The sequence below is a fragment of the Ranitomeya imitator genome, chromosome 1 (assembly GCF_032444005.1).
Source record: "Ranitomeya imitator isolate aRanImi1 chromosome 1, aRanImi1.pri, whole genome shotgun sequence".
Lineage (NCBI taxonomy): Eukaryota > Metazoa > Chordata > Amphibia > Anura > Dendrobatidae > Ranitomeya > Ranitomeya imitator.
The window spans coordinates 375,887,154-375,914,885 of NC_091282.1; the positions used below are offsets into that span (position 1 = coordinate 375,887,154).

At 42.3% G+C, this 27,732-nt stretch overlaps 1 long non-coding RNA gene across 1 annotated transcript in view; it reads right to left on the minus strand.

The window, feature by feature from the left end:
* LOC138657810 (uncharacterized) overlaps nucleotides 1-27,732 on the minus strand; it is a 438,853-nt gene that overhangs the window by 210,281 nt on the left and 200,840 nt on the right. Inside the window, exons 4-5 of the long non-coding RNA XR_011317198.1 lie at nucleotides 7,566-7,597; nucleotides 7,341-7,387 (exon numbers count right to left, since the gene is read on the minus strand). This is a non-coding gene — a long non-coding RNA (uncharacterized lncRNA). The remainder of the gene's footprint in view (nucleotides 1-7,340; nucleotides 7,388-7,565; nucleotides 7,598-27,732) is intronic.

Sequence of the window (27,732 nt, forward strand, 5' to 3'; positions counted from 1 at the left end):
CGATATTACAAATTTATACACATCTGCAAGGAGTTTGTATGTTCTCCCTGTGTTTACGTGAGTGTTTCCTCCAGGTACTCCAGTTTCCTCCCACATTCCAAAGACATACTGATAGGGATTCTAGATTGTGAGCCCCAATGGAGATAGTGTAATTAATGTTTGTAAAGCGCTGTGGAATTATTGGCGCTATATAAGTGAGTAAAATACATTAAAAATAAATTAAAAAAATAAACCATAAAAGCACACATATTTGGTATCGCCGCTTTCGTAAGGGCCTGCTCTATACAATTGCAATAAAACACGATCAAAAGGACGAATGTAAATAAAAATAGTATCGCTGAAAATGTCAGCTTGTCCTGAAAAACACAAGCAACTGTACGGCTCCATCAGCAGAAAAATAAAAAAAAATGATAGCTCTTAGAATTAATTGATGCAAAAATAATGATTTTTCATATAAAATAGTTTTTATTGTGTAAAAGCGCCAAAACATAAAAACAGCTATATAAATTGGTTATAGAATTAATTGATGCAAAAATAATCATTTTTCATATAAAATAGTTTTTATTGTGTAAAAGCGGCAAAACATAAAAACAACTATATAAATTAGTAACATAGTAACATAGTTAGTAAGGCCGAAAAAAGACATTTGTCCATCCAGTTCAGCCTATAGAATTTGTTTATAGAATTAATTGATGCAAAAATAATCATTTTTCATCTAAAATAGTTTTTATTGTGTAAAAGCGCTAAAACATAAACTATATAAATTATTTATTGCTGTAATCGTGCTGACCCGAAAAATAAAGTGGCTTTACCAATTTTACCACACAGGGAACGATATAAAAAAACCTCATAAAGCAATTCCTGAATTGCTGGTTTTTGTTCATTCTGTTTTTCAAAAATAAGAACAGAAAGTGATCAAAAAATGTCATGTGCTCGAAAATGGTACCAATAAAAATAAAAACTTGTCCCGCAAAAAATCAAGCCATTACATGACTCAGCAGTCAGCAGAAATATGGAAAAATTATAGCTATCTAAATATTATGATGCAAAAACTAGTTTTTGACATAAAGAGTCTTTTAGTGTGTGACAGCAGCCAAACATAAAAACCAATATAAATCTGGTATTGCTGTAATTGCACCGACCCAAAGAATAAAGTTGCCTAATCACTTACACTGCACGACAAACGGCTTAAAAAATAAATAAAAACAATTCTTCACATGCTGTTGATTTTTTTCATTCTACCTCCCAAAGATTGCAGTAAGGCTCGGTGCACATTTATCCTGCGCTCTCTGCGCTTACACCATAGGCACAGTGGGTCTCGGGAGGGGGCATTTGGATTTGGGAGTGCAGAAGTCACTGGATTTTATTTGAGGGGTCAGGAGCCATGTCGCTCTTCCAGAGTCTTTGTTCTACCAGTAATGTGGCATCCCTCTATAGTTCCAGTGACAGATGACAGACCTGAGTGGTTTTGTGCAGGATAAATTAGGGGTTTTATTGGTAACATTTTGGTGTATATAATATTATTTGATTGCTTCTAGAATAAGGCTGGGATCATATTCTTGTGTTTTACGATTAGCACTTACGTGGGGGTTTCCCTGTAAATCCCACAAAAATGCGATATAGATGAAACCCCCGAGGAAACCACCCACCATGAAGCAGATGGAGACAATTCATACTCCATTTGACATCTGCTCCTGCAGTCTCCATCTTTTTAGGCCTGCACAGATCTGTGATTGACCACACTTGTGTGCTAAAAATATGCCTGAAATGATGGGACACCGCTGGAACACAGACCAGTCCAAAGTGACTCCATCTGCCTCATAAGTTAGTGGTTCTGTTGGGGTTTTGTCTGAATCATAGTTTGGGGGAATTTACCGTATATACTCGTGTATAAGCAAAGTTTTTCAACACATTTTTTTCTGCTGAAAACACCCCCCTCAACTTATACACGAGTCATTGTCCCAGAAATACGGCGGGGAGAGGGAGCGGCGGAGCAGCGGGTCACAGAGGCAGGAGCCAGCGGCTGCGGCTGTTACTGTGCCCGCTGCTAAAGAGAATTGAATATTCATTGCGCTGGCAATGAATATTCATTTCTATTATAGCGCACACCGTTACAGCCGCAGCAGCTGGCTTTCAGCGCCCATCATACTTACCTTCCCTGCGCCCCCTCGCTGCATCTCCTTCCAGTGCCAGCAGCTCTTCCAGCCGAATGATCCCCGCTCATTAAGGTAATGAATATACAGGTCCTTCTCAAAAAATTAGCATATAGTGTTAAATTTCATTATTTACCATAATGTAATGATTACAATTAAACTTTCATATATTATAGATTCATTATCCACCAACTGAAATTTGTCACGTCTTTTATTGTTTTAATACTGATGATTTTGGCATACAACTCCTGATAACCCAAAAAACCTGTCTCAATAAATTAGCATATCAAGAAAAGGTTCTCTAAACGACCTATTACCCTAATCTTCTGAATCAACTAATTAACTCTAAACACATGCAAAAGATACCTGAGGCTTTTATAAACTCCCTGCCTGGTTCATTACTCAAAACCCCCATCATGGGTAAGACTAGCGACCTGACAGATGTCAAGAAGGCCATCATTGACAACCTCAAGCAAGAGGGTAAGACCCAGAAAGAAATTTCTCAACAAATAGGCTGTTCCCAGAGTGCTGTATCAAGGCACCTCAATGGTAAGTCTGTTGGAAGGAAACAATGTGGCAGAAAACGCTGTACAACGAGAAGAGGAGACCGGACCCTGAGGAAGATTGTGGAGAAGGACCGATTCCAGACCTTGGGGAACCTGAGGAAGCAGTGGACTGAGTCTGGTGTGGAAACATCCAGAGCCACCGTGCACAGGCGTGTGCAGGAAATGGGCTACAGGTGCCGAAATGGGCTACAGAGAAGCAGCACTGGACTGTTGCTAAGTGGTCCCAAGTACTTTTTTCTGATGAAAGCAAATTTTGCATGTCATTCGGAAATCAAGGTGCCAGAGTCTGGAGGAAGACTGGGGAGAAGGAAATGCCAAAATGCCTGAAGTCCAGTGTCAAGTACCCACAGTCAGTGATGGTGTGGGGTGCCATGTCAGCTGCTGGTGTTGGTCCACTGTGTTTCATCAAGGGCAGGGTCAATGCAGCTAGCTATCAGGAGATTTTGGAGCACTTCATGCTTCCATCGGCTGAAATGCTTTATGGAGATGAAGATTTCATTTTTCAGCACGACCTGGCACCTGCTCACAGTGCCAAAACCACTGGTAAATGGTTTACTGACCATGGTATTACTGTGCTCAATTGGCCTGCCAACTCTCCTGACCTGAACCCCATAGAGAATCTGTGGGATATTGTGAAGAGAAAGTTGAGAGACGCAAGACCCAACACTCTGGATGAGCTTAAGGCCGCTATTGAAGCATCCTGGGCCTCCATAACATCTCAGCAGTGTCACAGGCTGATTGCCTCCATGCCACGCCGCATTGAAGCAGTCATTTCTGCCAAAGGATTCCCGACCAAGTATTGAGTGCATAACTGAACATTATTATTTGATGGTTTTTTTGTTTGTTATTAAAAAACACTTTTATTTGATTGGATGGGTGAAATATGCTAATTTATTGAGACAGGTTTTTTGGGTTATCAGGAGTTGTATGCCAAAATCATCAGTATTAAAACAATAAAAGACCTGACAAATTTCAGTTGGTGGATAATGAATCTATAATATATGAAAGTTTAATTGTAATCATTACATTATGGTAAATAATGAAATTTAACACTATATGCTAATTTTTTGAGAAGGACCTGTACACCTCTCTCCACTCCCATAGGCGTGGAGTGATTTTTTTTTACATATTTTATGTGTGTTCTTTAACATATTGTATCTTACTTTTTACACTTTTTCACTGTGGGACATGTATAATTTTTACTTTGATCACTGATCACTTTGATCACTGATTTCATACACTTTAAAATTTCAAAAAAGAAGGCAGCACTCCATTTTCTTAGTAAATGTGCAGGATTTAATCAGACCCACATGTCTGGGCAACGTTTCGGCTCCAAATGAGCCTTTCTCAAGCAGTGGATACAACACCTTAGTGCATATATATAGGTTTTAAAACCATCCTTAATTGCAGCCATTTGTGATCACTAAAGTACAATGCAAAATGGCTGCAATTAAGGATGGTTTTAAAACCTATATATATGCACTAAGGTGTTGTATCCACTGCTTTAGAAAGGCTCATTTGGAGCCGAAACGTTGCCCAGACATGTGGGTCGGATTAAATCCTGCACATTTACTAAGAAAATGGAGTGCTGCCTTCTTTTTTGAAATTTTATGGACTAAGGGATAACCAGTGGACAGGTTGCCTGGAGGATTTGCACCCAGAGATAAGTAGAAGATTTGTGCTGTTCCGTTTTTTTGAATAATATGATTTCATACACTGCTGTACTGATGTATAGCAGGGCATGAGAGCAGTCAGTGTCTCACTAGCACTCACTGACTCAGCCTGTTAGAGCCAGCTTATTGCTGGATCTCACAAGCCACTATAGCTTGGGTACCATGTTAACCATTGGGACCCACGAATCATCTCATCGCGGGGGTGACCCCCTTGTAACAACTTAAATGCTGCGGTATTTAAGGAGTTAATCAGCCCCAATCGGTCGCAAAACCGGTCGGGTCTGATACTACTATTCTCTTATTACTCAGCGCTGTTAAACAGCGGCACTGGGGAATAAGTACCCTTAATGACCGCTGTTAAAAGGTGTATCAGCAGTCATTAACGGGTTAAACCATAGGGAAGTGATGAACTCAGAACAGCTGAGACAACTCAGGATTGAGGGCTCCAGGAGACAAACTAAACTGTTCAACCACTGCAAGAACAAAACAAGGAAAACGTGAACTTCAAATAGGAAGGTGATACCGGAAAGATATATATCTTAGCCAGTAGATAGAAAAATACTCGTTGCTCGGGTTTTTCCGAGCACGCTCGGTGACCTCCAAGTATTTATGACTGCTCGGAGATTTAGTTTTCATTACGGCAGCTGAATGACTTACAGCTACTAGCTAGGCTGTGTACATGTGGGGGTTGCCTGGTTGCTAGGAAATCCCCACATGTAATCAAGCAGACTCCTAGCTGTAAATCATTCAGCTGCTGGGATGAAAACTAAATCTCCGAGCAGTCATAAATACTCGGAGGTCACCCGAGCGTGCTTGGGAAAACCCGAGCAACGAGTACACTCGCTCACCACTAATTGAGAGTCCTCAGTGGTTGATACTTTTAAATGGCTAATTGAAAGGCTTGCAATTTGTTACCATCTTTTCAGTTATCCATTAAAAGGTATCAACCACTGAGGACTCTCAATTCTAAATAGGAATGTGAAGCAGTTCTAACCAACCCAGATGCACATGTAACCAAACACTGCAATCTTCTGCCCCCACTCTGTCTCAGCATCCCTGTGACAAAAATGTATCTAAAATTCAGGAACAATGTAAAATCTGTAATACAATTTATTTAAAACAGAAAATCAACTTTTTAATTAAATTATTTTTTATACTTAAAATTTGCAATGTTCTTTGTGGCCAAACATACAGTACAGACCAAAAGTTTGGACACACCTTCTCATTTAAAGATTTTTCTGTATGTTCATGACTATGAAAATTGTAAATTCACACTGAAGGCATCAAAACTATGAATAAACACATGTGGAATTATGTACTTAACAAAAAAGTGTGAAACAACTGAAAATATGTCTTATATTCTAGGTTCTTCAAAGTAGCCACCTTTTGGTTTGATGACTGCTTTGCACACTCTTGGCATTCTCTTGATGAGCTTCAAGAGGTAGTCAACGGAAGTGGTCTTCCAACAATCTTGAAGGAGTTCCCAAAGATGCTTAGCACTTGTTGACCCTTTTGCCTTCACTCTGCGGTCCAGCTCACCTCAAACCATCTCGATTGGGTTCAGGTCTGGTGACTGTGGAGACCAGGTCATCTGGTGTAGCACCCCATCACTCTCCTTCTTGGTGAAATAGCCCTTACACAGCCTGGAGGTGTGTTTGGGGGCAGTGTCCTGTTGAAAAATAAATGATGGTCCAACTAAACGCAAACTGGGTGGAATAGCATGCCGCTACAAGATGCTGTGGTTGCCATGCTGGTTCAGTATGCCTTCAATTTTGAATAAATCCCCAACAGTGTCACCAGCAAAGCACCCCCACACCATCACACCTCCTCCTCCACGCTTCACGGTGGGAACCAGGCATGTAGAGTCCATCCGTTCACTTTTTCTACATCGCACAAAGACACGGTGGTTGGAACCAAAGATCTCAAATTTGGACTCATCAGACCAAAGCACAGATTTCCACTGGTCTAATGTCCATTCCTTGTGTTCTTTAGCCCAAACAAGTCTCTTCTGCTTGTTGCCTGTCCTTAGCAGTGGTTTCCTAGCAGCTATTTTACCATGAAGACCTGCTGCACAAAGTCTCCTCTTAACAGTTGTTGTAGAGATGTGTCTGCTGCTAGAACTCTGTGTGGTATTGACCTGGTCTCTAATCTGAGCTGCTGTAAACCTGCGATTTCTGAGGCTGGTGATTCAGATAAACTTATCCTCAGAAGCAGAGGTGACTCTTGGTCTTCCTTTCCTAGGGCGGTCCTCATGTGAGCCATTTTCTTTGTAGCGCTTGATGGTTTTTGCAACTGCACTTGGGGACACTTTCAAATTTTTCCCAATTTTTCAGACTGACTGACCTTCATTTCTTAAAGTAATGATGGCCACTTATTTTTCTTTACTTAGCTGCTTTTTTATGGCCATAATACAAATTCTAACAGTCTATTCAGTAGGACTATCAGCTGTGTATCCACCAGACTTCTGCACAACACAACTGATGGTCCCAACCCAATTTATAAGGCAAGAAAGAAATCCCACTTATTAAACCTGACAGGGCACACCTGTGAAGTGAAAACCATTTCCGGTGACTACCTCTTGAAGCTCATCAAGAGAATACCAAGAATGTGCAAAGCAGTCATCAAAGCAAAAGGTGGCTACTTTGAAGAACCTAGAATATAAAACATATTTTCAGTTGTTTCACACTTTTTTGTTAAGTATATAATTCCACATGTGTTAATTCATAGTTTTGATGCCTTCAGTTTGAATGTACAATTTTCATAGTCATAAAAATACTGAAAAATCTTTAAATGAGAAGGTGTGTCCAAACTTTTGGTCTGTACTGTACATGTCAATAAAATGCCTTATAAAGGTGAAATATTTTTTTCTCATTACACAGTGCAAAATTATAAGAAAACTGGCCAAAGTGGAAGAATTTTTAAGTACACACATTTGGCAAGCTCCATACCTGTCTGGGATGGAGGAGTAATGGCAATTGGTCGAGGTGTAGTAGACCTAACAGAAAACAAACATCATTAAATCAGAAAAGCTCGACAAAGTTCATCGAGTTCAGCAAGTTCTTGTGGATACAAACCATTCAATAGGTCTCTAAGCTTTAACTTTAGTTCTCTACTGTCACTATTATTAGATACTTCCTCAGGATGTAGGAAATATACGCGAATAAGGATCTCACCTGCTGCTACTTTGTGACCTACTTATGGAACTCTGAAAAGTAAAACAAACAGCTTTAATAAATACATGAAACTGGATATATAGGAAAATAGCATCACGTATAAAAAAAACGAAGTGGACGAGTAACACACACACACATATATAAATTGTGACAAAGTCACTGGTAAAGTGCTGGAGGGGAGATATGTTTCAGAGTTTTTCATCCAGCGCATTAAGTGTTGTAAGGATGTTAAGCTAATTTGCATAATGGCTGGCTTTTATGTGGACATCCATAGAGCGGGTGGGACGATGTCCACTATATCTCCACCCCAGGGTGTGGTCTGGGGCTTAAGTAGCTGGCCTCCAAAGGCAGCAGTGTTCAGTGTCTGGAGAGGAACACTCCAGAGAAGTTGTGGTGGAACCAACCTGAACCATGTGTGTGTTCTGCTAGCGGTGAGGGGAATAAACCCTGCTCTCAGAAGGACTGTGAATTCTGCTATTTTGTTTTGCTTCCCTGTTTTGCCCAGGGGGCTGTATTCGCTTTATTACATCTTGGTTTGTGCTGTCCATAATAAACCAAAAGAAATTCTTAAAGCTGCAGTGTTCCTGTGTCTCCCTCCATGTACAACCGAGTGAGTCGATCTACCACAATATATAGACTGCTCAAAAAATAAAGGGAACACTCAACTCAATCACACTTCAGTGAAATCAACCTGTCCAGTTATGTAGTAACACAGATTGTGAATCAATTTATCCTGCTGTTGCGCAAATGTAACAAAAAGGTAGAAGTGCCAGGCAATTAGCAAGACAACCCCTATAAAGAGTGGTTCTGCAGGGGGTGACCACAGATCATTTATCTGTTCTCATCCTTTTTGGCTCTTTCGGTCACTTTTGCATTTTGTCATTGCTCTCACCAATAGAGGTACTGTACAGTTGTTTACAACCTACATAAGTTGCTCAGGTAGTGCAGCTCATCCAGGATGGCATATCCATGCGAGCTGTGGCAAGAAGGGTAGCTGGGCCGTAGAAAGGCAACAATCCAGCAGCAGGACCGTTACCTCCTCCTTGTGCAAGAAGGAACAGGAGGTGCAGTGCCAGAGCCCTGAAAACTTCAGCAGGCCACTAATATCCATGTGTCTGCTCAAACTGCCAGAAACAGACTCCATGAGGGTCCGACGTCCACAAGTGAGTGTTGGGCTGTAAGTAGGGTGACTGACATTTGCCAGAGAACATCAAGATTTTCAGGTTCGACCCTGTGCGCCCTGTGCTCTTCACAGATGAAAGCAGGTTTACACTGAGCACATGGCCTGTAGAAGTAAGCTCGCAAGGGCAGGGTCCTCTTCCCTCTGTACCAGTCTATCTTTGATAGTTTGTCTTCTGTAAGTGATATTTGTATTTTTATGTAACCCCTTCTCATGTATAGCACCATGGAATCAATAGTGCCATATAAATAAAAATAATGTGACAGACATGAGAGTCTGGAGACACCGTGGAGAATGTTCTGTTGTCTGCAACATCCTCCAGCATGACCCAATTGGCATTGGGTCAGTAATTGTGTGAGGAGGTGTTTCTTTGGATGGCCGCACAGCCCTCCTTGTGCTAGCTAGATCTTCCCTGACTGCCATTAGGTACCGGTATGAGATCCTCAGATCCATTGTGAGACCATATACAGGTGCACTGGGTCCTGGGTTCCTTCTGCTGCATGACAATGCTAGGGCACATGTGACTGTAGTGTGTCAGCAGTTCCCACATGATGAAGGCATTGATGCTATGGACTGGTCTGCGCGTTCATCAGACCTAAATCCCATCGAGCACATCTGTGATATCATGTCTCACTCCATCCAACAACGCCATGTTGCACCACAGACTGTTCAAGAGTTGACTGATGCTGTAAACCAGGTCTAGGAGGAGATCCCTCAGGAAAACATCAGCCATCTCATCATGAGCATACCCAGGCGCTGTAGGGAGGTCATACAGGCATGTTTTGACCACACATCTCCATGGGATATTAACCCCTTCCCGACATGCGCCGTTCATATACTGCTCTGTGGGAGCTGCGTTCCCGCAATCAACAGTATATGTATGGTGGCACGATAGCATGGCATCACACTGAGCGCAGTAGTGATCAGGTACCAGCTCTGTGTGAGAGCTGGCACCCTGCAGCAATGCCCTTGATCAGTGCTAGATTTAACCCCTCTTATGTCGTTGTCAGTAGTGACAGCAACATAGAGGAGCATTGCGCAGGGAACCTGCGTATATATACACACACACAAAAATTAAAGTTAAAAAATTTTATAGCCAGAAGTGACGGACAGGTTTCGATCCAATTGAGAACCTTTTTCATGCTTGCGAAAGGTCTTCAATTGGACCGAAAGTTTGTTGTCACTAAGGGCCATTTTTTTCATGGCACATTGTACTGCATTACAGAAAATTTGTTTTGGTGTCAAATACTTCATTTTTACAAGCTGTAATGTGAGAGAATGCACTGAAAAATGTGTTACACAATTTATATTCAACACTACGATACTCTCTATAGACTGTATAGTCAGAATCTACAGTTTGGGTACACGACATGGGACAGACGGAAAGGAGAAATTATAGAAGGGTTTGTAATCTAACACAGTTAAACTCAGCTGTAGTGCTCATCCCTCCCACTGACTCATGCAGAAGGTTAGACCAGGAGATCAGAGTGGTATCATTACATCTTACACACTGAGAAACGTGCTCTAAAGTATAGTGGGAACATTTTGCTGTCTGATTATTATGGCCGGGATCACATACAGCAAGATACGGCCGAGTCTCGTTGGTTAAAACCAAGCTCTGGCACCGGCACTCCAGAGCGGGGCGTGCGGCCGCACAGCAATACAGCAATACATTGAGCTGCACGCTCCGCTCCGAAGTGCCGGTGCCAGAGCTTTGTTTTAACGAGCGAGACTTGGCCGTATCTCGCTGTAGTGTGACTCTGGCCTAATAGTAAGTGCAGCGCCCCAGGGTCCTGGCCGTTGCAGTAATGTCATTCTTCCACCAGGGGGAGTGATGTTACATCTGATGGCAATAAAGGAGATCACCTTACCAGGTATCACAAACCACACAACACACTTCACACTCCAGGCCGCCAGGGGGAGCCATGCTTCTATCTATTAGGGCACTCCTCACAATTAGGTAAAACTGGTAGTCTGGATAGGAAGTGAGGGAGAAGCTGGCTGGAGTGAGAGGGAGCCAAATGCAGACTGAGGTCTGTGGAGAACGAGGGTTCACAGAGCTGCACCTGCCCCACGTGCGGCAGCATCCTAAGAAAGGACACGAAGGGAATTGTGTTGCTGAGAGTGAGTAACGAAGTCATAGCACAAGGAGAGGAATCCAGAGGGAGTTCTGCCCTGCAATAGGCTGCCTCCCTCTGAGGCGCAGAAGCCGGAAGCCAGAACACCCAGGGAGTAAGGATCTCTATGCTTTACTTCAGAGACTGGCAGGACAGTTAATTCCACGTTGGCTGCCCGACCTTATACCCAGGAGGCACGGTGGCAACTTGTGGGGCCTGGGGCGTCGTAGGGTCCCTGTAAAAAGCCTCAGGCCATCAGTCATATGGGTTTGTCCTATCCTATCCATCAGGGGGACAGAGAGAAATAGACATTACATCTATGATAGTTGTGAGGACCTCACCGAGAAGCTCAGCAGGGAGGTAATACAACACTTAGGCGCTAGAGGAAGGCTACTGATTTCCACCTGGATAAGGGGGACTCTGGATTTCCCTTCGGACCGGCCGGATTCTGCCGCCCCGTGATCCGGTGCTCTGGACTGTGGACACTGAAGCCTTCAGTAAAGGTAAAGAGACTGCAACCTTGTGTCCTCGTTCTTTACTGCACCTCACACCATCCACCATCTACACACCGGGAAGCCCTGGGGACATACTTCACCTGTGGGAAGGTATACCATCCAGCTGCCATAACATCACCCCAGTGGATCTCTAAGCAGCGTCTGTCACCCTGACCGAATACCACAGGTGGCGTCATGAACACTATCCCTTTAAAGACCTTTCCCCCCATTTATTAACAGACATCCCCTAGGGCCACAGATCGGGTCAGCCACCGTGACATCCCCCCTGAGAACCGAAGAACCCGTACCGAGTACCCCACTGCCCTACTGGGGGCGCTCCATAAGCATCATACAATTTGATTGTAGATATGTTTGCAACAGAGATGTGAAATAAATGAAGTAAAAAAATTGTGGGTCCAGTTAAACATTAAAAAAATTGTGAAAAATCCTCTTTAAAAGGAAAAAACTTTGGTGACAGATTCCATCTAATCTGAGACCAGGAAAATGTAGAGGCAGAGACCCTGATTCCAGTAATGTGTCACTTATTGGGCTGATATCAACAAGTAGCATATATTCTGTTTTACGCAGGGAATGGTCATTGGATGTGAAGGACACGGGCCCGATGAGATGGACAAAAGACATTGCGGGATTAGAGGTGCAGGACATCTTAGACGCTACTATGATACAAAGAAAGCAGCTATATAGATATGGCTTTATTGCTTATGCATAGGGCTTATATTACCCCTTACATACAGTTCAAAATGTCACACATGAATTCATATCAATGTGCAAAATGTGGTCTGCATAATACAGACATATTTCACCATATGTGGCGCTGTACTAAAATTCAAAAGCTATGGCATGATATTCACTCTGAATTTCAATATACTTGAAAAAAAACAAAACAAACTATGCTTTATCATCATACTGCCGAACAAAAGGTGCAATAAAACGTGATCAAAAAGACGAATGTAAATAAAATACAGCTGAAATGGTTATCTTCTACTCCAAAAAACAAGCCACCATAAGGCTCTATCAGCGGAAAAATATTAAAGTTTTAACTCTCAGAATAAAGCGATGCAAAAATAATTATTTTTTCTATAAAATAGTTTTTAACCCCTTCGTGCCAACTGCAATTTTGCCAGCCGCAGTACTAGTAGGGCGCACCGATCACCGCGATCTCGCGCTGAGCGCCTCGGTGATCAGGTGCGGGTGTCAGCTGTATGTGACAGCTGACACCCCGCCGCATGCTAGCACCGATTGCGGCAATTTATCCCCTCTGATGCCGCTGTCAGTAGTGACAGCGGCATAGAGGGGGATCGCGCAGGGACGGGGGCTCCCTGCGCGCTCCCATGAGAATAACGTAATATGATCGCGTTATTCTCATGGTCTCCATGGAGACCCCCGGATCCAAAATGGCCACGGGGATCCTTCAGTGAGGTGGCTTGCGAGCGACTGAATAGAGCAGGCAAGCTTCCTGCACTGTGTCAGATCGCTAATCTGACACACTGCTATGCATAGTGTCAGATCTACGATCTGACATGATACAGTGATATCCCACCCTGGGACAATATTCTAAAGTAAAAAAATAAAATGTGTAAAAATATATATATTTTTTTTAAAAATCCCCAAATAATAAAAAAAATATAAATATATTTCTCCAATAAATCCATTTATTTATGTAAATAAAAAAAAAAACAATAAAAGTACACATATTTGGTATCGCCGCGTCCGTAACGACTCGCTCTATAAAACTGTCCAACTAGTTAACCCCTTCAGTGAACACTGTAAAAAAAAAAAAAAAACGAGGCAAAAAACAATGCTTTATCAACATACCGCCAAACAAAAAGTGCAATAAAACGCGATAAAAAACACGGATGTAAATAAAAATGGTACCGCTGAAAACGTCATCTTGTCCCGCAAAAGCAAGCCACCATACAGCTCCATCAGCAGAAAAATAAAAAAGTTATAGCTCTCAGAATAAAGCGATGCAAAAATAATTATTTTTTCTATAAAAGTTTTTATTGTGTAAAAGCGCCAAAACATGAAAAAAAAGATATAAGTGAGGTATTGCTGTAATCATACTGACCCGAAGAATAAAGCTGCCTTATCAATTTTACCACACGTGGAACGGTATATAAAAAAAAAGCAATTCCTGAATTGCTGGTTTTTGTTCATTCTGCCTCCCAAAAATCAGAATTAAAAGTGATCAAAAAATGTCATGTGCCCGAAAATGGTGCCAATAAAAACGTCAATTCGTCCCGCAAAAAATAAGACCTCACATAACTCTGTGGGTCAAAATCTGGAAAAATTATAGCTCTCAAAATGTGGTGATGCAAAAACTATTTTTTGGAATAAAAAGCGTCTTTTAGGCTAGTTTCACATTTGCGTCTGTGCGCAGCGTATAATCCGTAACTGCAAACGCATGCAAAAACGCATGCTAACGCAGCATTTTTTATCCGCGCATGACAGCAAAAAAATGCAGCGTTTGCATGCTTTTTTGCATGCGTTTGCGCTTTTTATGCGCATGCGTTCGATATTTCCAGATGGGCGTGTCTCAAAACAGTTCCTGGATATGTGCAGTCCGAAGTACGCAAGCGCGTTGAACGCATGCATACGCAAGCGTTCCCATAGACAGTAATGCATTTTTTTACGCACTCATCCACATGCACATGTCTGCGCAAATTTGACATATTTTTGACGCCTCCAAAAATGCAACATGGTGCGTTTGCCGCACCCAGCTGCACACTGTGCAAAAACGCATGTGTACGCAAAAGCATGCGAACGCATATCCATGCGTACACCATGTTAAAGATAGGTACGCATTACGCATGCGGATTTATGCAGATCGTACGCTGCGCACACAGACGCAAATGTGAAACCAGCCTTAGTGTGTGACAGCAGCCAAACATAAAAACCTGCTATAAATAGTAAATCAAACTCCCCTTTATCACCCCCTTAGTTAGGGGAAAATAATAAAATTTAAAAAATGTATTTATTTCCATTTTCCCATTAGGGTTAGGGCTAAAGTTAGGGTTAGGATTGGGGCTAAAGTTAGGGTTGGGGCTAAAGTTAGGGTTAGGGTTGGGGCTAAAGTTAGGGTTAGGGTTGGGGCCAGAGTTGGGGATAGGGTTTGGATTACGTTTACGGTTGGGATTAGGGTTAGGGGTGTGTCAGGGTTAAAGGGGTGGGGTTAGGGTTGGGATTAGCGTTAGGGGCATGTTCGGGTTAGGGGTGTGGTTAGGGTTGGGTTTAGGGGTGTGTTGGGGTTAGGGTTGGAGTTAGAATTGGGAGGTTTCCACTGTTTAGGCACATGAGGGGCTCTCCAAAAGCGACATGGCGTCCGATCTCAATTCCAGCCAATTCTGCGTTGAAAAAGTAAAACGGTGCTCCTTCCCTTCCGAGCTCTGCCATGCAGCCAAACATTTTTTGTTTTAGTTACTAAATTTGTAATATTTTTAAATTTATTTTCGCTCTGTGTCCATTTTCTTTTGGTTTTCCTGTCTAAATATTGGTATGCAGTTTTTCAATAAAAAGCAGTTTTTAGTGTGTGACAGCAGCCAAACATAAAAAAAGAAATTTGGTATCGCTGTAATCGTACCGACCCGATGAATAAAGTCGCCTAATCACTCATACCACACGAGGAGCAGCGTAAAAAAATCTCTATATATTTTTCACCTGTTGTTGATTTGTTCATTCTGCCTCCCAAAGATCGCAGTATGGCTCGGCTCACATTTATCCTGCACTCTGCACTGAGCGCTTGCACTGGGGTTGCCATGTAAATGTCTGAAATATGTGATTTAGAGAGAACCTCTGTGTGGAAGACTCCCTATAATGAGGCAGATTGAGGCACTGTGGACGCCATAGGACCTGTCCTTTTAGGCGTGCATAAAAACGCAGTCGGCCACAGTTTTGTGCACTTCTGAAAAGCGGGACAAAGCTGAACAGATATCAGACGGAGAATGAATCCCTCGGGGGTTTCATCTGTCACGTCAATCGAAGATTTAGATGGAAACCCCAAAATAAGTGCTCAGTGTAGAACGCCAGATAAGTGTGATCCCAAATGTTATGTAAAATGTTCCCAATAAAAGCTTCAACTCAATCCACAAAAAAAGCAAGTCCCCTCTCAGGTCTGTTATCTGTTAGAAGAAATATAGGGGGCTTCCATGTTACTGGTAGCACAAAGGCTCCTCATCCTCACGGTGGCATAGTGGTTAGCACTGCAGCCTTGCAGCACTGGAGTCCTGGGTTCAAACCCCACCAAGGACAACATCTGCAAAGAGTTTGTATGTTCACTCCGTGTTTCTGTGGGTTTCCTCCGGGTACTCCGGTTTCCTCCCACATTCCAAAGACATACTGATAGGGAATTTAGATTGTGAGCCCCATCGGGGACAGCGATGATAATGTGTGTAAAGCGCTGCGGAATATGTTAGCGCTATATAAAAAATAAAGATTATTATTATTATCCTCAAAAGAAATTCAGCAAATTCTACACTCTAAATCTAAATCCCCAGTGTGTCTAAACCACATTTAGTGCCCACATGTTTGGCAATTCTGTAGTGATGAGAGCCCACCTAGTTTACGGTTGCTTTTGTCTCCAGAAGCATGAGCTGGGCATAATGAACTGGTCACTACAATGGCAGTTTGCAATTTTCACTTGGCAACATCCACTACTGCTAATTTCTGGAAAGCACCCATGGATTCAAAATCGTCACTACACCTGTAGATACATTTCCAAAGGGGTATAATTTAAAAAATGTGGTCACTTGAGGGGGGGATTCTGCTTTTCTTGCACGTAGGTTATTTCTTCATTCAGCAGAAATTGTCGAACAAATATTGGTGCCATTTTTACCCATTCCTCAGTATGAAAATGTAAAATTTGGGGCCAACACATAATCCTGGTGGTAAAAACATAAATTATTTTTTCTTCACTGCCCAATGATATAAAATCTTCTGATGTACCTGTGGTGTCAATATGATCACTGCAACCCTAGATGAATTAATTAAAAGGTGTAGCTTGTAAAATGGGATCATTTATGGGGGATTCTGCTATTCTGGCACCTCAGGGGCTCGGCTAATGTGACATGACACCCTCAAACCAGTGCAGCAAAATCTGCTCTGTAATATGGCGCTCCTTCCCTTCTGAGCTTTGCACTGTGCTGCAAAAGTAGTTTTCGACCACATATGGGGTATCGGTGAACTCATGAGAAATTGCACAACAAATTTTGTAGTTCAATTTCAACCCTAGATGAATTAATTGAAAGGTGTAGCTTGTAAAATGGGATCATTTATGGGGGATTCTGCTATTCTGGCACCTCAGGGGCTCTGCTAATGTGACATGACACACTCAAACCAGTGCAGCAAAATCTGCTCTGTAATATGGCGCTCCTTCCCTTCTGAGCTTTGCACTGTGCTGCAAAAGTAGTTTTCGACCACATATGGGGTATCGGTGAACTCATGAGAAATTGCACAACAAATTTTGTAGTTCCATTTCTCCTGTTACCCTTGTGAACCTGGGGTTTCAAGGTGCTCACCACACATCTATATAGATTCCCTAAGGGGTCTAGTTTACAAAATGGTGGCGGGTTTCCATTGTTTAGGCACATCAGGGGCTCTCCAAACACGGCATATTGTTGTCTAATTATTCCAGAAAGTTTTGCATTCAAAAAGTCATATGGCACTCCTTCCCTTCCAAGCCCCGGCATGCACGCAAACAGTAGTTTTCCTTCACATATTGGGTATCACCGTACTCAGGAGATATTTTACAACAAATTGTATGGTTTATTTTCTCCTGTTACCCTTGTGAAAGTAAAAAAAATAGGTCTAGAGCAACATTTTTATGAAAAAAGTTCAATGTTTATTTTTTTCCTCCCACATTCTATTGATTTCTGTGAAGCACCTAAAGGGTTAATAAACTTCTGGATTGTGGTTTTGAACACCTTAATGGGTGTAGTTTATAGAATGGTGCCATATAGGCCCCTCAAAGTCACTACAAATGTGATGTGGTTCCTAAAAAAAAATTATTTTATAAATTTTGTTGTAAAAATGAGAAATCGCTGGTCAATTTTTAACACTCATAACTTCCTAATAAAAAAAATGATGCTTCAAAAACTGTGCTGGTGTAAAGTAGACATGTGGAAAATGTTGTTTATTAACTATTTTGTGTGACATGACTCTCTGATTTAGGAGCATAAAAGTAAAACTTTTGAAAATTGCAAAATTGTTGCCAAATTTCAGATTTTTTCACAAATAAACATAAGTCACAACAAATAAATTTCATCACTATCATGAAGCATAATGTCACCAAAAAAACAGTCTCATAATCAGTGGGATCCATTGAAGCGTTCCAGAGTTATGACCTCTTAAAGCGACAATGGTCAGAATTAAAAAAAAATGGCCTTGTCAGGACGATGAAAACAGGCTTCGGGTTGAAGGAGTTAAAGACACTTAGATTTAGACAATTTGGCCCTTGGGATGAATTTTATAGCACAATCAAATTAACCTATGAGGGATAAAAATTGCACATTCAGTCTCAGAAAAAACATTCTCAAAAATCCTGTATAAAATCTGGAAGAAGAGAAAGATGGCAAGGATTTAGCTAAACAACTGGAAAAGCAAAAATTGCCCCAATACTTGCCTCACAAGTCTCCCAATTGATGGTAGGATTGTGTTTTACCAACCAGGGCACACCCAACACAATTTTAGCTGGTAAGGAATGAAACACCATGAATGAAATATTTTCTGTGTGTAATACTCCTACTCTCATGCACACATTCTCAACCTTGGAAGAAACATGATTTTGGGTAAGGGGAAATTTATCAATTGCGAAACTGAGTATCCACACTTGATAGCAAATTCACTGTGAATGGGAGCTAAGGCTGGACTTGAGTCAACCTGAGGTAACTATAACTCCAAATATGGTAACTAAAGACACTTCAGTAATCAGTAGTATGCATGACAGATAACTTCAAACTGTTCAAACTGTAAGGATCAGTGTCCTTACTTAACCCCTTAGTGACAGAGTCAATTTGGTACTTAAAGGGAACCTGTCACCCCCAAAATCGAAGATGAGCTAAGCCCACCGGCATCAGGGGCTAATCTACAGCATTCTGTAATGCTGTAGATAAGCCCCGATGTAACCTGAAAGATAAGAAAAAGAGATTATATTATACTCACCCAGGGGCGTTCCCGCTGCGGTCCTGTCTGATGGGCGTCGCGGTCCAGGACTCCTATCTTCATAGGATGACATCCTCTTCTTGTCTTCACGCTGTGGCCCCGGCGTACTTTGTCTGCCCTGTTGGGGCAAAGCAAAGTACTGCACTGCGCAGGCGCTGGGAAAGGTCAGAGAGGCCCAGCGCCTGAAACTGAAGTACTTTGCTCTGCCCTCAACAGGACAGACAAAGTACGTCGGAGCCGCTGCGTGAAGACAAGAAGAGGACGTCATCATAGGAAGATGGGAGGCCCCAGGCCGCGACGCCCATTGGATCGGACCGCCCCCCCAGATGAGTATAACCTCTTTTTCTCATCTTTCATGATACATCGGGGGCTTATCTACAGCATTACAGAAAGTCAATTTTTACAATTCTGACCACTGTCATGTTATGTAGTTATAACTCAGGAACACTTCAACAGATTCCACTGATTCTGAGAATGTTTTTTCGTGACATATTGTACTTCATGTTAGCAGTAAAATTTCTTCGATATGACTTGCGTTTATTTATGAAAAAAATGGAAATATGGCGAAATTTTTTCAATTTTCAAACTTTGAATTTTTATGCCCTTAAAACAGAGAGATGTGTCACACAAAATACTTAGTAAATAACATTTCCCACATGTCTGCTTTACATCAGCACAATTTTGGAAACAATTTTTTTTTGTTTTGTTAGGAAGTTATAAGGGTTAAAAGTTCATCAGCGATTTCTCATTCTTACAACCATCTCACATTTAAAGTCACTTTGAGGGGTGTACATGAAAGAAAATAGCCAAAAGTGACACCATTCTAAAAACTGCACCCCTCAAAGAGCTCAAAACCACATTCAATAAGTTTATTAACCCTTTACGTACTTCACAGGAACTGAAGCAATGTGGAACGAAAAAATGAATAACTTTATTTCACAAACATTTTACTTCAGAACCAATTTATTTTATTTTCACACCTGTAAAAAGAGAAAATTAACCACAAAAGTTGTTGTGCGATTTCTCCTGAATACGGCGATACCTGATATGTGGGGGTAAACCACTGTTTGGGCGCATGGCAGAGCTCGGAAGGGAAGGAGCGCCGTTTGACTTTTTCAATGCAGAATTGGCTGGAATTGAGATCGGATGCCATGTCGCATTTGGAGAGCCCCTGATGTGCCTAAACAGTGAAAAAAAAAACACAAGTGACACCATTTTGGAAACTAGACCTCCAAATGAATCTGTTTAGATGTGTGGTGAGCACTTTGAACCCCCAAGTGCTTCACAGAAGTTTATAACATAGAGCTATGAAAATAAAAAATCATTTTTTCCACAAAAATGATCTTTTTGCCCCCAAATTTTTATTTTTCCAAGAGTAACAGGAGAAATTAGACTCGCAAAGTTGTGCAATTTGTCCTGAGTATGTTGATACTCCATATGCGGGGATAAACCACTGGGAGGGAGAACTTTGACTTTTTGAACGCAAAATTGGCTGGAATCAAAGGTGGCACCATGTCGCGTTTGGCGACCCCCTGATGTACCTAACCAGTGGAAACCTCCCAATTCTAACTCCAACCCTAACCCCAAAACACCTCTAACCCTAATCCCAACCCTAACCACAGCCCTAACCCCAACACACCCCTAATCCTAATTCCAACCCTAACCATAACCCTAACTACAAACCTAACCCCAACAAACCTCTAACCCTAATTTCAACCCTAATTACAACCCTAACCCAAACACACTCCAACCATAATCCTTACCACAAACCTAACCCCAACACATCCCTAACCCCTATGCATAACCCTAACCACAATGATAACCATAACCAGAAACCTAACCCTAACACACCCCTAACCGTAATCCCAACTCTAACCGTAATCCCAACCCTAGCCCTATCACCAACACAAACCCTAACACTAACCCTAACATTAACCCTTACTTTATCTCAACTCATTTTAGCCCAACTCTAACCCTAATGGAAAAATGGAAATAAATATAGTTTTTTATTTTATTATTTTTCCCAAACTAGGGGGGTGATAAAAGGGGGTTTTATTTACTTTTTTTTATTGTGATCATGACCTCATCCAGGGACAACAGAGAGGGACTATAAACCATGATATCTTGTATCTTGCTAGAGAGACCCTGGCAGAATGGACTGGATCACTACAGGAGGTCTCGATTGCCCAACGTCTGAACTGAGAGCTATAGTCCTCCATTTTACGATTACCCTGAACCAACCTGCAGATCACTGATTCAGCAACAGCAACGTTATAGGGGTCTTCATAAATGAGCCACGGAGCAGAGAAAAAAAACATCAACTGATGAAAACACTGGAGAATTCTCAGGAAGAAAAAATGCCTAATCCTGAGGATCTCCACGAAGCAATGACAAAACAATACTCACACGTTGACTCTCTCCCCTGGACAAGATGGAAAATTTCCTTCAGTCCCAGTTGAAACAGTCCAATAAATTTACCTTGTCCTCAGATTACTGATTAGGGTGAAGTAGAACCTGTGTAGTGGTGGAAAATGCAAGTTGATGTTGCTGCTTGATGTATGCCACTTCCAAAAACAAAGACCGCAATGACATGGTCTGGGCATCCATGATGACGACTTCTCGCCACACAACAAATGGACTGGCTGGTGATAGTGTTATGATTGTTCTGACTACATTCACACAGGTAGCATACAAACCAGAACCAGGGGAACAAATACCTGAACCTGACAAATCCCTGTTCAGACTAGGAGAAGCTCTCTTCTGACCCTGGTTGGTACCTGCCTGACTGTAAAGATTGGCACCCTAAATTAATGCAATGGCGACCCCACTCAACGGCGGCTTATCCTGAATGTCCTTAGCAGCACCTAGTATCTTCAAAGTAGCAATTCCCTAAGGAAAATGGAAACCCACATGAAACAGCTGCAACAAACAAACTCCAGCAAAGAGAATTAATCCAACAAAGACTATCACCAGCAGGAAACGCCTGCAGGGGAAGGTATACAAAGCTCCACCTGAAGGGTGATCGGATAGACAGAGTAAATGGAAAAACACCTGTTACCCAAAACCGACAGAAACAAAGACAACAGAACTAAAACACCCCCAAAAAATTTGTATCTGCTGTGACTCAGCGGAAAGAGACGCCGACTACAGAACACATGATCAAGACGCATGACAGGATGCATGGCAGGAAATTGTTCTTCACACACACTCTCCATCCAATCTCACTGATCCATCCAATCATCTGAGTCTTTAGGATGAAAATCTTACAATTTTTCATACCCTCTTCTTAAATTGGCCAAATTGTGATAAACTCCACAAAATAATTAGACAAGAATGGGTTGCAATCAGTCAGGGGGAATTTCAGAAGTCTGGAAGAATAAAGGTCAACCCTATAAATATCGTGCTTTGCCTAAACTCAATATATTTGATAGTAAAGTGTAAAAACTTATGAAATGCTTGTACTTGAGTTAACCATGGAAATATCTGACTAAAGGACTCAAAAACACTGTAGCAGCAAACTTTGCAAAAAAACTAATTTTGTGTCTCAACTTTTGGCCACGACCAGACTTTTATGTCACATAATTTTGCAAACGCGTTTTTTCTTTTTGTGAGGATATTAGAATAGTTAAAATTTAGCAGTAATTTTTATTTTTTCTAATAAATTTACACATACTATTTTTTTATGGACCCATTCAGTTTTGAAGTGACTTTTAGGATTCTCTACACAAACACTATATACAGTACAAGTATTAAACATGTCACCAACTTTCAGAGAAACTATATTTCTAAAAGTGATATTGACATGAAATTATCACCAGATGTTGGTAGCAACTCATCCAATGCATACAGCGAAAGAAATCAAACCACAGATGTCCATAAATTAAGTTATGTGTAATAATGAGAAATGACACAAGAAAAAAGCAGTGAATACATGAAGAGAGGTACAAAAAGCCATGGAAAGTCATGACCCCAGCTGAAATCTATCAGTAATTATAAAGCTATCCTGCATCATAGTGCAAAATAATATCAGTTGGTTCAACTGGTGGCCTATGAAAAGTTGTCTTATTATCAAAGTACCACACAAGAAACATCTCATGATGGGTAAAACCAGTGAGCTGTATCAAGACCTTTATAACCTTATTGTTGCAAATATACCAATGGCTTTGGTTACAGAAGAAATTCTAAACCACTGTAGGTTCCAGTGAGCAATGTTGGGGCCAAAATCTCGAAGTGGAAAGAACACTTCACCATAAACTGGCTATGACCATGTGCTTTTTGCAAGATTTCAGACAGAGGAGTGAAAATAATCAGAAGAGTTGTCCAAGAGCCCCATGGCAACCTATGGAGAGCTATGGAAAGATCTGGAATCAGCAGATACAATTGTTTCAAAGAAAACAATATGTATTGCAGTCAACCTCCATAGTCTGTATGCATTCTCACCATGCAAGACTACATTGCTGACCAAAAAGCATATTCAAGTGCATTTAAAGTTTGCTCAATAACATTTAGACAAGCTTGTGAATATAGTCTGGTCAGAAGAGACCCAAATTGAACTCTTTGGCTGCCATAATACACACCATGTTAAGAACTCAGAGATTCACTACGTGCACCACTGGTGTTTTGTGGAAAAGCAGATGTTAGATTCTGTAACAGTCTCTGCTGATACTCCTGCATGCGTGAATCCCTTTCTATGGCAGGAATTATTTTGCCAAATTTACTTTTGTACCGGGGATCTAAGAGTGTGGCAACCCAGTAGTCAGCATTACTTCGAATTCTGACAATCTGAGGGTCATGTTGCAAGTAGTGCAGCAAAAGGGCACTCATGTGTCTTGTGCATCCAGGAGGACCAAGTCCTTGTTGTCTTGGTGGTGGCTGTTGTGAATTCTGTGGTCAAGCTCCCTCCTGTGGTCATGAGTGGTACTTCGGCTGGTTCTGTCTATGAGCTTCCTGTGGTGGATGAGAGTGGGGCTGCGGCTTCTGAGTTCCCTTCCTCAGGTGACGAGGTTAAGTCAATAGGTGCTGCTCTATTTAAATCCACCTAGTTCTTTGTTCCTGGCCTCCAGTCAATGTTCCAGTATTGGTCTTGCTCTCTCTCTCCTGGATCGTTCTTGTGGCCTGTCTGCCCTGCATAAGCTAAGTTCTGCTTGTGTTACTTTTTGTTTGCTATTTTTTCTGTCCAGCTTGCTATTTTGGTTTGTCTTGCTTGCTGGAAGCTCTGGGACGCAGAGGGAGCACCTCCGTGCCGTTAGTCGGTGTGGAGGGTCTTTTTGCGCCCTCTGCGTGGTTGTTTGTAGGTTTTTGTGCTGGCCGCAAAGCTATCTTTCCTATCCTCGGTCTATTCAGTAAGTCGGGCCTCACTTTGCTAAAATCTATTTAATCTCTGTGTTTGTATTTTCATCTTTACTCACAGTCATTATATGTGGGGGGCTGCCTTTTCCTTTGGGGAAATTCTCTGAGGCAAGGTAGGCTTATTTTTCTATCTTCAGGGCTAGCTAGTTTCTCAGGCTGTGCCCGAGGCGCCTAGGTCTGGTCAGGAGCGCTCCACGGCTACCTCTAGTGTGGTGTGATAGGATTAGGGATTGCGGTCAGCAGAGTTCCCACGTCTCAGAGCTCGTCCTATGTTATTAGTAACTATCAGGTCACTTTGTGTGCTCTTAACCACCAGGTCCATTGTGTTTCTGAATCACCAGTTCATAACAGTACTGGAGGCCCAAAGTACTAATGCTTCTCAATAGAGGGAAAAGAGAAGTTCTGAGACCATTTTTTTTCTCTGCACTGTGTTTTGTCTTTCTTTTCCCCTAGACATTTGGGTGGTTCAGGACACAGGTGTAGTGATGGACATTAAAGGTCTGTCTTCGAGTGTGGATCATCTCACTGCAAGAGTACAAAATATTCAAGACTTTGTGGTTCAGAATTCTATGTTAGAACCTAGAATTTCTATTCCTGATTTGTTTTATGGAGATAGAGCTAAGTTTCTGAGTTTTAAAAATAATTGTAAACTGTTTATGGCTTTGAAACCCCGCTCCTCTGGTGACCCAGTTCAACAAGTTAAGATCATTATTTCTTTATTACGTGGCGACCCTCAAGACTGGGCATTTTACCTTGCGCCAGGAGATCCTGCATTATGTAATATTGATGCGTTTTTTCTGGCGCTCAGATTGCTTTATGATGAACCTAATTCAGTGGATCAGGCAGAGAAAAATTTGCTGGCTCTGTGTCAGGGTCAGGATGAGGTAGAGATATATTGTCAGAATTTTAGGAAGTGGTCTGTGCTCACTCAATGGAATGAATGTGCGCTGGCAGCACTTTTCAGAAGGGGTCTCTCTGAAGCCTTTAAGGATGTCATGGTGGGATTTCCTATGCCTGCTGGTCTGAATGAGTCTATGTCTTTGGCCATTCAGATCGATCGACGCTTGCGTGAGCGTAAAACTGTGCACCATTTGGCGGTATTACCTGAGCATAAACCTGAGCCTATGCAATGTGATAGGACTTTGATCAGAGCTGAACGGCAAGAACACAGACGTTGGAATGGGCTGTGTTTTTACTGTGGTGATTCCACTCATGCTATCTCCGATTGTCCTAAGCGCACTAAGCGGTTCGCTAGGTCTGCCACCATTGGTACGGTACAGTCGAAATTTCTTTTGTCCGTTACTTTGATCTGCTCTTTGTCATCCTATTCTGTCATGGCATTTGTGGATTCAGGCGCTGCCCTGAATTTGATGGACTTGGAGTTTGCTAGGCGCTGTGGGTTTTTCTTGGAGCCCTTGCAGTATCCTATTCCATTGAGAGGAATTGATGCAAGAATAAGCCTCAATACTGGACCCAGCTGACCATGTGCATGGCTCCTGCGCATCAGGAGGATATTCGCTTTTTGGTGTTGCATAATCTGCATGATGTGGTCGTGTTGGGGTTGCCATGGCTACAAGTCGATAACCCAGTATTGGATTGGAAATCAATGTCTGTGTCCAGCTGGGGTTGTCAGGGGGTACATGGTGATGTTCCATTTCTGTCTATTTCGTCATCCGCCCCTTCTGAGGTCCCAGAGTTCTTGTCGGATTACCGGGATGTATTTGATGAGCCCAAGTCCAGGGCCCTACCTCTGCATAGGGATTGCGATTGTGCTATCGATTTGATTCCTGGTAGTAAGTTTCCTAAGGGTCGACTGTTTAATTTGTCTGTGCCTGAGCACGCCGCTATGCGGAGTTACGTAAAGGAATCCTTGGAGAAGGGTCATATTCGCCCGTCGTCGTTGCCATTGGGAGCAGGGTTCTTTTTTGTGGCCAAGAAGGATGGTTCGCTGAGACCTTGTATTGATTACCGCCTTCTAAATAAAATCACAGTCAAATTTCAGTACCCCTTGCCGCTGCTGTCTGATTTGTTTGCTCGGATTAAGGGGGCTAGTTGGTTCACCAAGATAGATCTTCGTGGTGCGTATAATCTTGTGCGTATTAAACAGGGCGATGAATGGAAAACAGCATTTAATACGCCCGAGGGCCATTTTGAGTACCTGGTTATGCCATTCGGGCTTTCTAATGCTCCATCAGTATTTCAGTCCTTTATGCATGACATCTTTCGAGAGTACCTGGATAAATTCCTGATTGTATACTTGGATGATATTTTGGTCTTCTCGGATGATTGGGAGTCTCACATGAGGCAGGTTAGAATGGTGTTCCAGTCCTGCATGCGAATTCTTTGTTTGTGAAGGGGTCAAAGTGTCTCTTTGGTGTTCAGAAGGTTTCATTTTTGGGTTTCATTTATTCCCCTTCTACTATCGAGATGGACCCTGTTAAAGTTCAGGGCATTTATGATTGGACTCAGCCGACATCTCTGAAGAGTCTGCAAAAGTTCTTGGGCTTTGCTAATTTTTATCGTCGCTTCATCAATAATTTTTCTAGTATTGCTAAACCGTTGACTGATTTAACCAAGAAGGGTGCTGATGTGGTAAATTGGTCTTCTGCTGCTGTGGAAGCTTTTCAGGAGTTGAAGCGTCGTTTTTCTTCTGCCCCTGTGTTGTGCAAACCGGATGTTTCGCTCCCGTTCCAGGTCAAGGTTGATGCTTCTGAGATTGGAGCAGGGGCTGTTTTGTCGCAAAGAAGTTCTGATGGCTCGGTGATGAAACCATGTGCCTTCTTTTCCAGGAAGTTTTCGCCTGCTGAGCGTAATTATGATGTTGGCAATCGAGAGTTGCTGGCCATGAAGTGGGTATTCGAGGAGTGGCGTCATTGGCTTGAAGGAGCTAAGCATCGCGTGGTGGTCTTGACTGATCACAAGAACTTGACTTATCTTGAGTCTGCCAAACGGTTGAATCCTAGACAGGCTCGTTGGTCGCTGTTTTTCTCCCGTTTTGACTTTGTGGTTTCGTACCTTCCGGGCTCTAAAAATGTGAAGGCGGATGCCCTGTCTAGGAGTTTTGTGGCCGAGTCTCCGGGTTTGCCTGAGCCGGCGGGTATTCTCAAAGAGGGGGTAATTTTGTCTGCCATCTCCCCTGATTTGCGGCGGGTGCTGCAAAAATTTCAGGCTAATAGACCTGACCGTTGCCCAGCGGAGAAACTGTTTGTCCCTGATAAATGGACGATTACAGTTATCTCTGAGGTTCATTGTTCGGTGTTGGCTGGTCATCCTGGAATCTTTGGTACCAGAGATTTGGTGGCTAGATCCTTTTGGTGGCCGTCTCTGTCACAGGATGTGCGTTCGTTTGTGCAGTCCTGTGGGATTTGTGCTCGGGCTAAGCCCTGCTGTTCTCGTGCCAGTGGGTTGCTTTTGCCCTTGCCGGTCCCAAAGAGGCCCTGGACACATATCTCTATGGATTTTATTTCGGATCTCCCCATCTCTCAAAAGATGTCGGTCATTTGGGTGGTTTGTGATCGCTTCTCTAAGATGGTCCATTTGGTAACCTTGTCTAAATTGCCCTCCTCCTCTGATTTTGTGCCATTGTTTTTCCAGCATGTGGTTTCTTTACATGGCATTCCGGAGAACATCGTTTCTGACAGAGGTTCCCAGTTTGTTTCGAGGTTTTGGCGAGCCTTTTGTGCTAGGATGGGCATTGATTTGTCTTTTTCCTCGGCTTTCCATCCTCAGACAAATGGCCAAACTGAACGAACCAATCAGACCTTGGAAACATATCTGAGATGTTTTGTTTCTGCTGATCAGGATGATTGGGTGTCCTTTTTGCCGTTGGCTGAGTTCGCCCTTAATAATCG